Here is an 11,377-nt window from a genome sequence, read left to right on the forward strand (position 1 = left end):
TTTTTTTTTTTTAAAGATTTTATTTATTTATTTGAGAGAGAGAGAATGAGAGACAGAGAGCACGAGAGGGAAGAGGGCAGAGGGAGAAGCAGACCCCCTGCTGAGCAGGGAGCCTGATGCGGGACTCGATCCCGGGACTCCAGGATCATGACCTGAGCCGAAGGCAGTCGCTTAACCAACTGAGCCACCCAGGCGCCCCCCCAGATTGTTTCTTCTTGATCGAGTCTGCTGTTGTTGCTTTCCATTGCATTTTTATTTATTGTATTCTTTAGCTCCAGCATTTCTAGGTTGTGTATGTGTGTAGGAGTTCTTTATATAGTCTCAATATTAATTCCTTATCAGATATATGATTTGCAAATACTTTCTTTAATTCCATTGGCTATATTTTTAATGTGTTGATTGTTTCCTTTGCACAGAAGTTTTAAATTTTGATGTTGTCCACTTTTTTTTTTTTTAACTTTTGTCCCCTGTGCTTTTGGTGTTATATCTAGGAAATCCTTGCCAAATCCAATATTATGAAGCTTTCCTTCTTTATTTTCTTCTCGGTTTTATAGTTATCATGCTACTTTTTGTTTGGACATAATTTTTCAACTTATTTTGGTAAATACCAAGCTGTGTGATTGCTGGATCATATGGCAACACTATATTTAGCTTTGTAAGAAACTGGCAGTCTTTGAAAGTGGCTATACCGTTTTGTATTTCTACTAGCAGTGAATGAGAGTTCCTGTTACTCCACATCCTTGCCACAATTTAGCGTTGCCAGTGTTTTGGGTTTTAATCATTTTATTAGATATGTAGTGATATCTCATTACTGGTTTAATTTGCAATTCTCTAATATGTTGTTGAGCATCTTTTTATATGCTTATGTGCCACCTGCATGTCTTCTTTGCAGAAATGTTTATTCAGATCCTTAGCTCACTTTTTAATTGGATTATTTGTTTTCTTATTGAGTTTTAAGACTTCTTGTATATTTTGGATAACTGTATTTTATCAGATATTTCTCCTAGTCTTTAGCTTGCATTTTCACTTTTTTAACAATGTCTTTTACAGAGCAGAAGTTTTAATTTTAATGAACTTCATCTTATCATTTTTTCAATCATGGATCATGCTTTTGTTGTTGTATTAAAAAAAGGTCCTTGCCAAACCCAAGATCACCTAGATTTTCTCCTTTGTTATTTCCTAGAAGTTTTATAGTTGTTCATTTTCTATTTAAGGCTATGATTCTATTTAAGGCATGAAGGCTCTGCATTCAGTGGGGAGTTTCCTTGAGGATTCTCTCTCTCCCTCTGCTTCTCCCTCTCAAGTAAATAAATCTTAAAAAAAAATCTAGCTTCTCATCATTAAGTATGATGCTAACTGTAGGGTTTTTTTTTTTTTTTGGTTGATGTTCTTTATTGAGTTCAGGAAATTACCTTCTGTTTTCTGAGAATTCTTTTCATTTTTTATCATGAATGGGTTTTGGATTTTGTCAAATGCTTTTCCTGCCTCTAGTAATATGATCATGTGATTTCTTTACTGTGCTGATGTGATGGATTAGATTAATTGTATCTTAAATGTTGAATCAGCCCTGTATACTTGGAATAAATAGAACTTTGGTATTGTAGTATACAATTTTTTGTATTGTAGTATACAATTTTTTGTATTGTATACATTTTTTTGTATTGTAGTATACAATTTTTTTTTTATACATTGTTGGATTCAATTTGCTAATGTTGAGGATTTTCACATCTATGTTCATGAGAGGTATTTGTAGTTTTCCTTTCTTGTAGTATCTTTTTCTGACTTTGGTATTAGGGTAATGCTGACCTTCTAGAATGAATTAGGCAGCATTCCCTTTGATTATATGTTCTGGAAAAAAAATTTAGAAAATTGGTATTGTTTTTCCCTTAAATATTTGGTAGAATTTACCAGTAAACCCATCTGGGACTAGTGCTTTCTATTTTTGAGGGTGATAATTATTGAATCAATTTCTTTACAAATATAGGCTTATTCAGAATGTCTATTTCTTCTTGTATAAGTTTTTGTAGATTGTGTCTTTCAAGGATTTGGTCCATTTTTTCCCAGTTATCAGGTCTGTGGACATAAAGTTGTTCATAATACTCTCATTAATATTTTATCTGTGAGATCAGTAGTGATCTCCCCTCTTTCATTTCTGATATTAGTAATTTATGTCTTCTCTTGTTTTTCTTGGTTAGCTGAATAGGGGTTTATCAATTTTGTTGATCTTTTCACAGTACCAGGTTTTGGTTTTGTTGATTGTGTGTGTGTGTGTCTACGGATTTCCTGTTTTCAATTTTATTTTTGCCCTAGTTATTATTTCTTATTTTAGATTTAATTTACTTTTTTTTTTTTTTAGTGTACTAATATGGAAGGTTAGATAATTGGTTTTCGGTCCTTCTTTTCTGGATATACATCCAATGATACAAGTTTCCTTCAAGCACTGTTTTTGCTGCATCCCAGAAATTTTGATAGTTGTAATTTTATTATTTAGTTCAACATATTTTTCTTTTTCTATTGAGACTTATTTGACTCATGTATTATTTAGAATGTATTGTTTAATCTGTATTTGGGGATTTTCTAGCTCTGTTACTGATTTATAGTTTAATTTCATTGTAGTATGGAAGCATATCTTGTATGATTTCTTTTACAATTTTTAAGGTTTATTTTATGGCACATAATGTGGTCTGTCTTAGTGAATGTTTCATGTGTACTTGGGAAGAATGTGTATTTTATTGCATGAAATATTCTATAAATGCCAATTAGATACAGTTGATTGATGATGCTTTTCAGTTCAGCTGTATTCTTACTGATTTTCTGCCTGCTAGATCTGTCATTTGCTGATAGAGGGGTGTGGAAGTCTCCAGCTATAATAGTGAATACATCTATTCTTGCAGTTCTGTGAATTTTGCCTCATATATTTTGATGCTATGTTGTTAGATGCATATACTTTGAGAATTGTTCTGTCTTTTTGGAGAATGACCCCTTTGTCATGATGTAATACCCCTTCTTATCCCTAATAATTTTCCTTGCTCTGTAGTCTGCTTTGTGTGAAGTTAATATAACTACTCAAATTTTCTTTTGATTATTGTCAGCATGGTATGTCTTTCTCCATCTTTTTACTTTTAATCTGTTTCTTTATTTACAGTGGGTTTCTTACAGACAACATATAGTTGAGTCTTGACTTTTTAGCCACCCTGACAGTTTGTCTTTTAATTGGTATATTTAGACCATTAATATTACAGAGATCGATACAATTCATTTAGCATCTACTCTTTTGTAACTGTTTCATATTTGTTGCCCTCGTTTTGTTTCCTTTTTTGTCTTTCACTATTTTCCTGCCTCTCTGCTTTTAGTTGAACATTTTATATGATTCCATTTTTCTCTCCTCTCTTAGCATATCAATTATATTTATTTTTTTAAAAAACAGTTTAGGGGTGCCTGGGTGTCTCAGTTGGTTAGGTGACTGCCTTTGACTCAGGTCATGATCCTGGAGTCCCAGGATCGAGTCCCACATTGGGCTCCCTGCTCAGCAGGGAGTCTGCTTTTCCTGCTGACCCTCCCCCCCCATGCTCTCTCTTTCTCTCTCACTCTCTCTCATTCTCGCTCTCTCTCTCTTAAATAAATAAATAAATAAATAAATAAATAAATAAATAAATAAATAAATAAATAAAATCTTTAAAAAAGTTTAGTGGTGCCCTAGATTTTGAAATACACATTTACTTCCAATCTAATCCACTTTCGAATAATACTGTCTTGGATATCCACGGATAGTGTAGGTATTCCCATTTCCTCCTTGCTTTCCTTTTTGTCTTTGATTTTCTGCAGTTTGAATATGATATGCCTTTAGTGGAGATTTTTCATATCCTGCTTGGTGTTCTCTGAGTTGCCTAGATGTATGGTTTTGTTTCTGTTATTAATTATGGAAAATTTTTAGCTATTAGTATCTCAGGTAATTCTTTATTCCTTCCCTTCCTTCTTTCCTCTCCCTGCCTCTTTCCCTTTCTCTTTCTTGTCCTTTTGGTTTCCCATTACACATAATTATGCCTTTGGTAATTGTCCTACAGTTCTTGCATATTCTGTTCTATTTAAAACATTTTTTTTCTTTTTTTTGCTTTTTAGTTTGAGAAGTTTCTACTAACATCGCTACCTCATTGATTCTTTCATTGGGCATGACCAGTATATTGATGAACCAATCAAAGGCATTTTTCATTTCTGTTACAATGTTTTTTATTTCCAACATTTTCTAGGAATTCTTTCCTAGAATTTGCATCTCTCAGCTTATATTATCTATCTGTTCTTGCATGTTGTCCCCATTTTTTCATTAGAGCTCTTAACGTATTATTTTAAATTCCTGGTCTACTAATTCCAAAATCTGACATATCTGAGTCTGGTTCTTATGCTTTGTCTCTTCAGACTGTGCTTTTTTCCCTGTTAGCGTGTCTTGTAATTATTTTCAAACCGAGACATGATGTATCAAGTAAAAGGAGGTGAGGTAAACAGGCCTTTAATGTCTTATGTTTATGTAGCTTGGAGTTAGGCTGTGTTACCATTTAACTGTAGGTGTGTGAGGCTAAAATTTCCTCTAATGTCATTGTTTTTATATCCTTCTTAAGTAGGGTCTAGGTCTTGCTGTTTTTTTTTTTCCAGCTATAATTCACTGTTATATAGGAGCCTGATATTGATGTGATTAAGAGGTATGGGGGGAGGGGAATCCTATAGTCTTATGATTAGGTTTCATTTTTTGTGTGAGCCTTTTACATTTGGCTGTGCCTTCACAAGAACTTCTTCTCTTTCCATCATAGGTGAGACAGGAAGGCTAGCAGTGGCTGGAGTTGGGCATTTCCCTTACCGCATGACAAAGGCTAAAGGAGGCTAGAGTTGGATATTTTCCTTCCTCCAAATTGGTTAGATTCTGATAAAACCCAAGTGGCTTAGTCTCTAGTAAAAGATTTTCCTTTTCTTTTCTTTTCTTTTTTTTTAAATTATTTATTTGAGATAGAGGGCAGGGAGAGAGAGAGAGAATATACAAGGGGGAGAGGGGCAGAGGGACAAACAGACTCCCGGCTGAGCATGGAACCTGATGCAGGGCTCCATCCTAGGACCCTGAGATCATGACCTGAGCCAAAGTCAGGTGCTTAACTGACTGAGCCACCCAAGTGCCCTGAGTTTGATTTTTCTAATAAATATCTGCTGGGAAACTCATAATAGCTTGTTCAAACTGTGCCTAAAATCAGGGAAAATGGATATTGGGTGAGTGTTTAAAAAAACTCTTATGAATTATGTTTGTAAACTTAATTATATTAGCTTTGAGGCATTTTGTTAGGTGTCTTTTAGTGTTTGAGCAGCTGGAGGATGAAGTTACCAACTTAATTTCTTATAGGCAAAGGAGGTTTTATCCTGTTGTCCCAATTTTTGATGAGTTACTTATTGACACTAAACTCCAAACAAATACAATTATCTCTGTAGGATTAGTAGAAGATCTGGCCATGTGTCTTTTGTAAATATCACTAACAGTTGTTAACCATATTTGTAATCGAGGCTGACCATGGATTTCCCGATGCCAACACCTAAACTGTGGAATCCAGAGTGAAACAAGCTTGAACCTGTTTCTGTCTCTGGTTTATTAGAAATGTTTATCTGAAAGATTACTATGAATCATAGGATTATGAGATCACCTATAGTGACAGAAGGCATTTTTTAAAAAGTAGAGCTTCTGCAAGTCTCCAAAATAATTAAAATGCATAGAACACATGCAGCAGATGGTAAAAGGGTTTGAACCAATTGTGTGTGACATTTTTACTACTTACTTTTCCATGATAATGATTTTGTGTAGTTAAGGTGGTGACCTTTCATGATAACTTCTGCAGATATATAAAGTGGAATGTTATCTCTGGAGTTGCTAATATCTGGCAATTTTAGAATAGATGTGAAAGTACTTTCCAAATGCTTCACTTATAATTTTACTATTGTAATATCAAATTAACAAGCTAACTGTCCTCTGGGGTTTCTTTTCTCTGATATTTACCCCTTTACCCAAATGGTTTGAAAAAATTAACTGGCATTTATGTTGTTTCTATAGCATTAAGTTTCCCCTTTTAAACCTGAAAAGTGATGTGCTATTTAAACTTTATTTAAAAGATGCCTTTGAATATAAGCAGAAATATTATGCTCTTTGGTATTATCTTGTTTCTGAGGACTTAATTCCCATCCATCATTTATCCCCTTTATCCTCAAAATAATGTAGTCTTACTTCTAACTTGATTTTCTGCTGGTGATGGTGGATTTTTGATAATTCATCTGTTTTGATTATCTATTGCTGTGTGAGAAACCACCGCAAACTTAGTAGCTTAAGGAAATAACTATTTAAACAGTAACTAAGATTAAATTCTTAAGAATAAATTTTATGAGAGATGTGTAAAAGCTATATTAGGAAAAAAAAATTCCTGAAACATGAGCAGAGTTGGAAAAATGGAAAGACTTCCCCTCTTCTTGTATCAACACTCAACATTATAAAAGTGAGTTCTCCATTTATTAATAGACAAAGTTAATGGATTCCCAACAAAAGTACCAACAATTCATTTTGTGGAATTACATAAATTTATCCTGAAGTTCATACAAATATGTAACAATAGCCAGGAAAACACTGAAAAAGAAAAAAAAACAAGGGATGATTAGCCCTACCAGACATTAAAACATGCTAAAATACTAGATGGCCTCTCTAATTAAAGCATTGTAGTACTCACATGTGATTAGACAGAGCAACAGAATGGAAGAGAATGTCCAAAAATAAATCCAATACATATGAAAATTTAGTATATGATATAGCATCTCAAATGGCTAGGATAAAGATAGATTTTTAAATAAATGTTCAACAGTTGAATGGCTATTTGGAAAAAGTTATTTTATACTATGTCTTATACTCAAAGATAAGAAATTTGGTATCTAAATGTAAAAAATTAAAAATTAAACCATACAAGCACTAGATGGAAACACAAGTGCATTCTTATTTAAACTTTAACTCTGACTCAAAATATAGGCAATAAAAGAAAAGATTGATAAATTTGACTATATAAGATTTTTTTAAATTTTGTGGCCAAGAACACCATAAACAAAGTGAAAAGACAACTAACAAAGTATAAAAAAATTCATAACATCCACACAGACAAAAGGTAATATCCCTAATACACAAAGAACTCTTTATTATTCAAGTATATTTGACATAGTGTTATGTTAGTTTCAGGTGCACAACATAGTGGTTCAAGAATTCTATACAATATGCAGAGCTCACTACAGTAAGTGTAGTTACCACCTGTCACCATACAACATTATTCTATTACTGATTTATATTCCCTGCTGTACTTTTAACCCCCAGGACTTATTTATTTTATAACTGGAAGTTTGTACCTCTGAATCTTCTTTCCCTATTTTGCCTATTCCCCTACCCTTCTCCCCTCTGGCAACCACCAGTTGTTTTCTGTATTTGAGTTTGTTTCTGGTTTTTGTTTGTTCGTTTGTTTTTTAGGTTCTACATATATGTGAAATCATATAATGTTTGCCTTTTTCCATCTGATTTATTTCACTTAGCATAATACTTTCTAGGTCCATTCATGTTGTCATAAATGGCATGATCCCATTCTTTTTATGGCTGAGTAATAGTCCATTATATATATGAGATATGTATAGATCACATGTATAGATATGTATATGTATATATATTATATATATATATATAATACATGCCATGTTTTCTTTATCCGTTCATCTATTGATGGACACCTAGGTTGTTTCCATATCTTGGCTATTGTAAATAATGCTACAATAAACATAGGGGTGCATATCTTTTTGAATTAGTGTTTTCATTTTCTTTGGGTGAATACTCAGTAGTAGAATTGCTAGATCATATGGTATTTCTATTTTGAATTTTTTGAGGAGGCTTATCCCATTTTCCACCTGTGGTTGTGCTAATTTACATTTCCACCAGCAGTACATAAGGGTTGCTTTTTCTCTACATTCTTGTTAACACTTGTTATTTGTCTTTTTTATACTAGTCCTGATTAATGTGAGGTGATATCTCATTGTGGTTTTTGCATTTCCCTGATGATTAGTGATGTTGATCATCTTTTCATGTGTCTGTTGGCCATCTGTATGTCTTTTTTGGAAAAAGTCCATTCAGGTCCTCTGCCCATATTTTAATTGGTGTGTGTGTGTGTGTTGTAGAAGTTCTTTATATATTTTGGATACTTATCCTTTCACAGATCTGTCATTTGCAAATATCCTATTCAGTAGATTGCCTTTTTGTTTTGTTGATAGTTTCCTTCTTTGTGCATATGATTTTTATTTTGGTGTATTTCTATTAGTTTATTTTTACTTTTGTTTCCCTTGCTTTAGGAGACCTATCCAGAAAAATGTTGCTAAGGCTGATATCCAAGACATTATTGCTGGTGTTTTCCTTTAGGAGTTGTATGGTGTCAGGTCTCACATTTAGTTCTTTACTCCATTTTGAATGTATATTTTTATTTTTGTGTATGGTGTCAGAAGATAGTTCAGTTTAATTCTTTTGCATGTAGATATCCAGTTTTCCCAACACCCATTAATTGAAGTGGGTCTTTTCCCCATTGTATATTCTTGCCTTCTTTGTTGTAGAACAATTGACTATATAAACATGGGTTTATTTCTGAGCTCTCTATCCTGTTCCATTGATCTATGTATTTTTGTGCTGTACCATGTTATTTTGAGTACTACAGCTTTGTAGTATATCTTGAAATCTGGGATTTTGATGCCTCCAGCCTTGTTCTTCTTTCTGAAGATTGTGTTGGCTATTCAGGATCTTCTGTGAATCCATACAAGTTTTAGGATTATTTGTTCTAGTTCTATGAAAAATACTACTGATATTTTGATAGGATTGCCTAGAATCTGTAGATTGCTCTGTGTAGTATGGACAATTTAACAGTATCAATTCTTTGAACCCGTAAGTATGATATCTTCCCATTTATGCAAAGAACTCCTAAAAATAGAGGGACAAAAGCCCAAACATCCTATATAAAAATAGGAAGAAGACATGGATAATTCACAAAAAGCAAACATGAATATATGATAAACATATGAAAAAAAATTCAATCTCCTAATTGGAGAAATATAACTTAAAACAGCACTAAAGTATCATTTCTCACCTTTTACAGTGACAAATTTTTTTAAATGATATTTTGTCAGGGAGGCTTAAGGGAAACAGTTACTGTCATATGTTGGTAGTAGGAATTCAAACCAATAAAATCCTCTGAAAGGAAATTTGGTAATACCTAACAAAAATACATAATTATTTTTTGACCCAATCGTTCCACTCATAAGAACCTATGATGATGATACTCCTCCAAAAAATATGAAAATACATATGTATGAGGTTATTTACTGCAGCATTATCTGTAATTACAAAATATTGGAAATAACTTGAATGTCCATACATAAGAGAATGGTTGAATAAATTATGGTAAATCCCATATTAATTCCATAGAGTATTATGCAACTGTAAAAAGTTGTGATGAAGGTACTATGAACTTACTTAACTTAGTTATAGTATATACTGTTACAAGAAAATTTAAAAAGGTGTTTTCATTAATATAAGAACGATATAAAATATATTCATTTGTGTGAAAGAAATACAGGAGTGATAAATTGCAATTTGAAAAATTTATATATCTTTGGTGGGTAGAAGTGGGATAAAAAGGACAATGTGAGCAGAGTTGTAAGGATGAAGAGGGTATACTTTCTCTTTTTTTGTATAACTTTGACTCTTATAGTAATGTTTTAAATATCAAATAAAAGATATCATTGAAATCTACCAGAATTGTGGGCAAGGTTACCCAAATGAATACACCTTGCCACCACTGAACCTGATTTTATTGCAGATGAGTAAAATAACCATATTGAACAGTATGGGAACTGAAAGAAGTGATCTAAGTAACTTTGTAAAACAGTTTTTTGACTAGAATGTACAAATATTACATCCTGTTTATTAGGTATGGTTTTTTCAGAGATATGGGTTAATGGTTCAGTGTTTTTTTTCTTTCAGAGTATAGGTTAAAATTCAGTAAGTGTTTTAGGATTGAACAAATGAGTAAATGTAGATAATAAGAGCCAGGTTTCTTACTATCAGAGAAGGAAGTAACAAATAAGGAAAGGGGAAGGCTATAATGAACCTTGTAATAAATTAAAATCAGTTTTCAGTATGAACTTATAGTTAGGTAAATATGTAGAGACAGAGATAGATATACAAATCTGTATCTACACACACACACACACACACACAGAGGTAATAGAAATAACTATGTGTGTATATGCATGGGTCAGTATGCATTCATGGATTCTTAGCACTGTTCACTGACAGGGCCTTGGAGCAATGACACCTCAGTAGTAGTGAGCATACTTAATAACAAATCTTGGTTTTTATTTTTTATTTATTTTTTTTTAGAGAGAGAGCATGAGCAGGGGTGGAGAGGGGCAGAGGATGAGGGAGAGAGACTCTTAAGCAGGATCCACACTTAGTGCAGAGCCAGATGTGGGGCTTGATTTCTTAACCCCGAGATCATAACCTAAGCTGAAACCAAGAGTCACACGTTGACTTGACTGAACCCAACCCAGGTACCCCAACAGTTCTTGGTTTTTAAATACCATTCTCCAGTGAAAGGAACCAGAGGTCTTAGGAGAAGTGGTACATTCCAGGGCTGAAGTAGAGAAAATGCATATGATCCTTGTGGATCTTGTGGTGGGTTAGGGAATAGTCAAAAAAACCGAGGAGTCAATATGAAGGAGTTCCTAATACCCAAAGCTGGAGCAATTTGAGGAACAAACTAAATAGTGATGGCATTGGAATATAACTCATAGATTAAACTGAACACTCATACTGATCTACATAGATAATTGAAGAAATGGACAGCTTTTTTTATTTTTTATTTTTTTAAAGATTTTACTTATTTATTTGACAGAGAGAGACACAGCAAGAGAGGGAACACCGGCAGGGGGAGTGGGAGAGGAAGAAGCAGGTTCTTCGCTGAGCAGGGAGCCCAATGCAGGGCTCGATTCCAAGACCCTGGGATCATGACCTGAGCTGAAGGCAGACACTTAATGACTGAGCCACCCAGGCGCCCCGGGACAGCTTTTTTTTTTTTTTTAATTATTATTTTTTATTGTTATGTTAATCCCCATACATTACATCATTAGTTTTAGATGTAGTGTTCCATGATTCATTGTTTATGCATAACACCCAGTGCTCCATGCAGAATGTGCCCTCCTCAATACCCATCACCAGGCTAACCCATCCTCCCACCCCCCTCCCCTCTAGAACCCTCAGTTTGTTTTTCAGAGTCCATCATCTCTCATGGTT

This window comes from Leptonychotes weddellii, chromosome 10 (assembly GCF_054177405.1).
Source record: "Leptonychotes weddellii isolate Sample4059 chromosome 10, ASM5417740v2, whole genome shotgun sequence".
Lineage (NCBI taxonomy): Eukaryota > Metazoa > Chordata > Mammalia > Carnivora > Phocidae > Leptonychotes > Leptonychotes weddellii.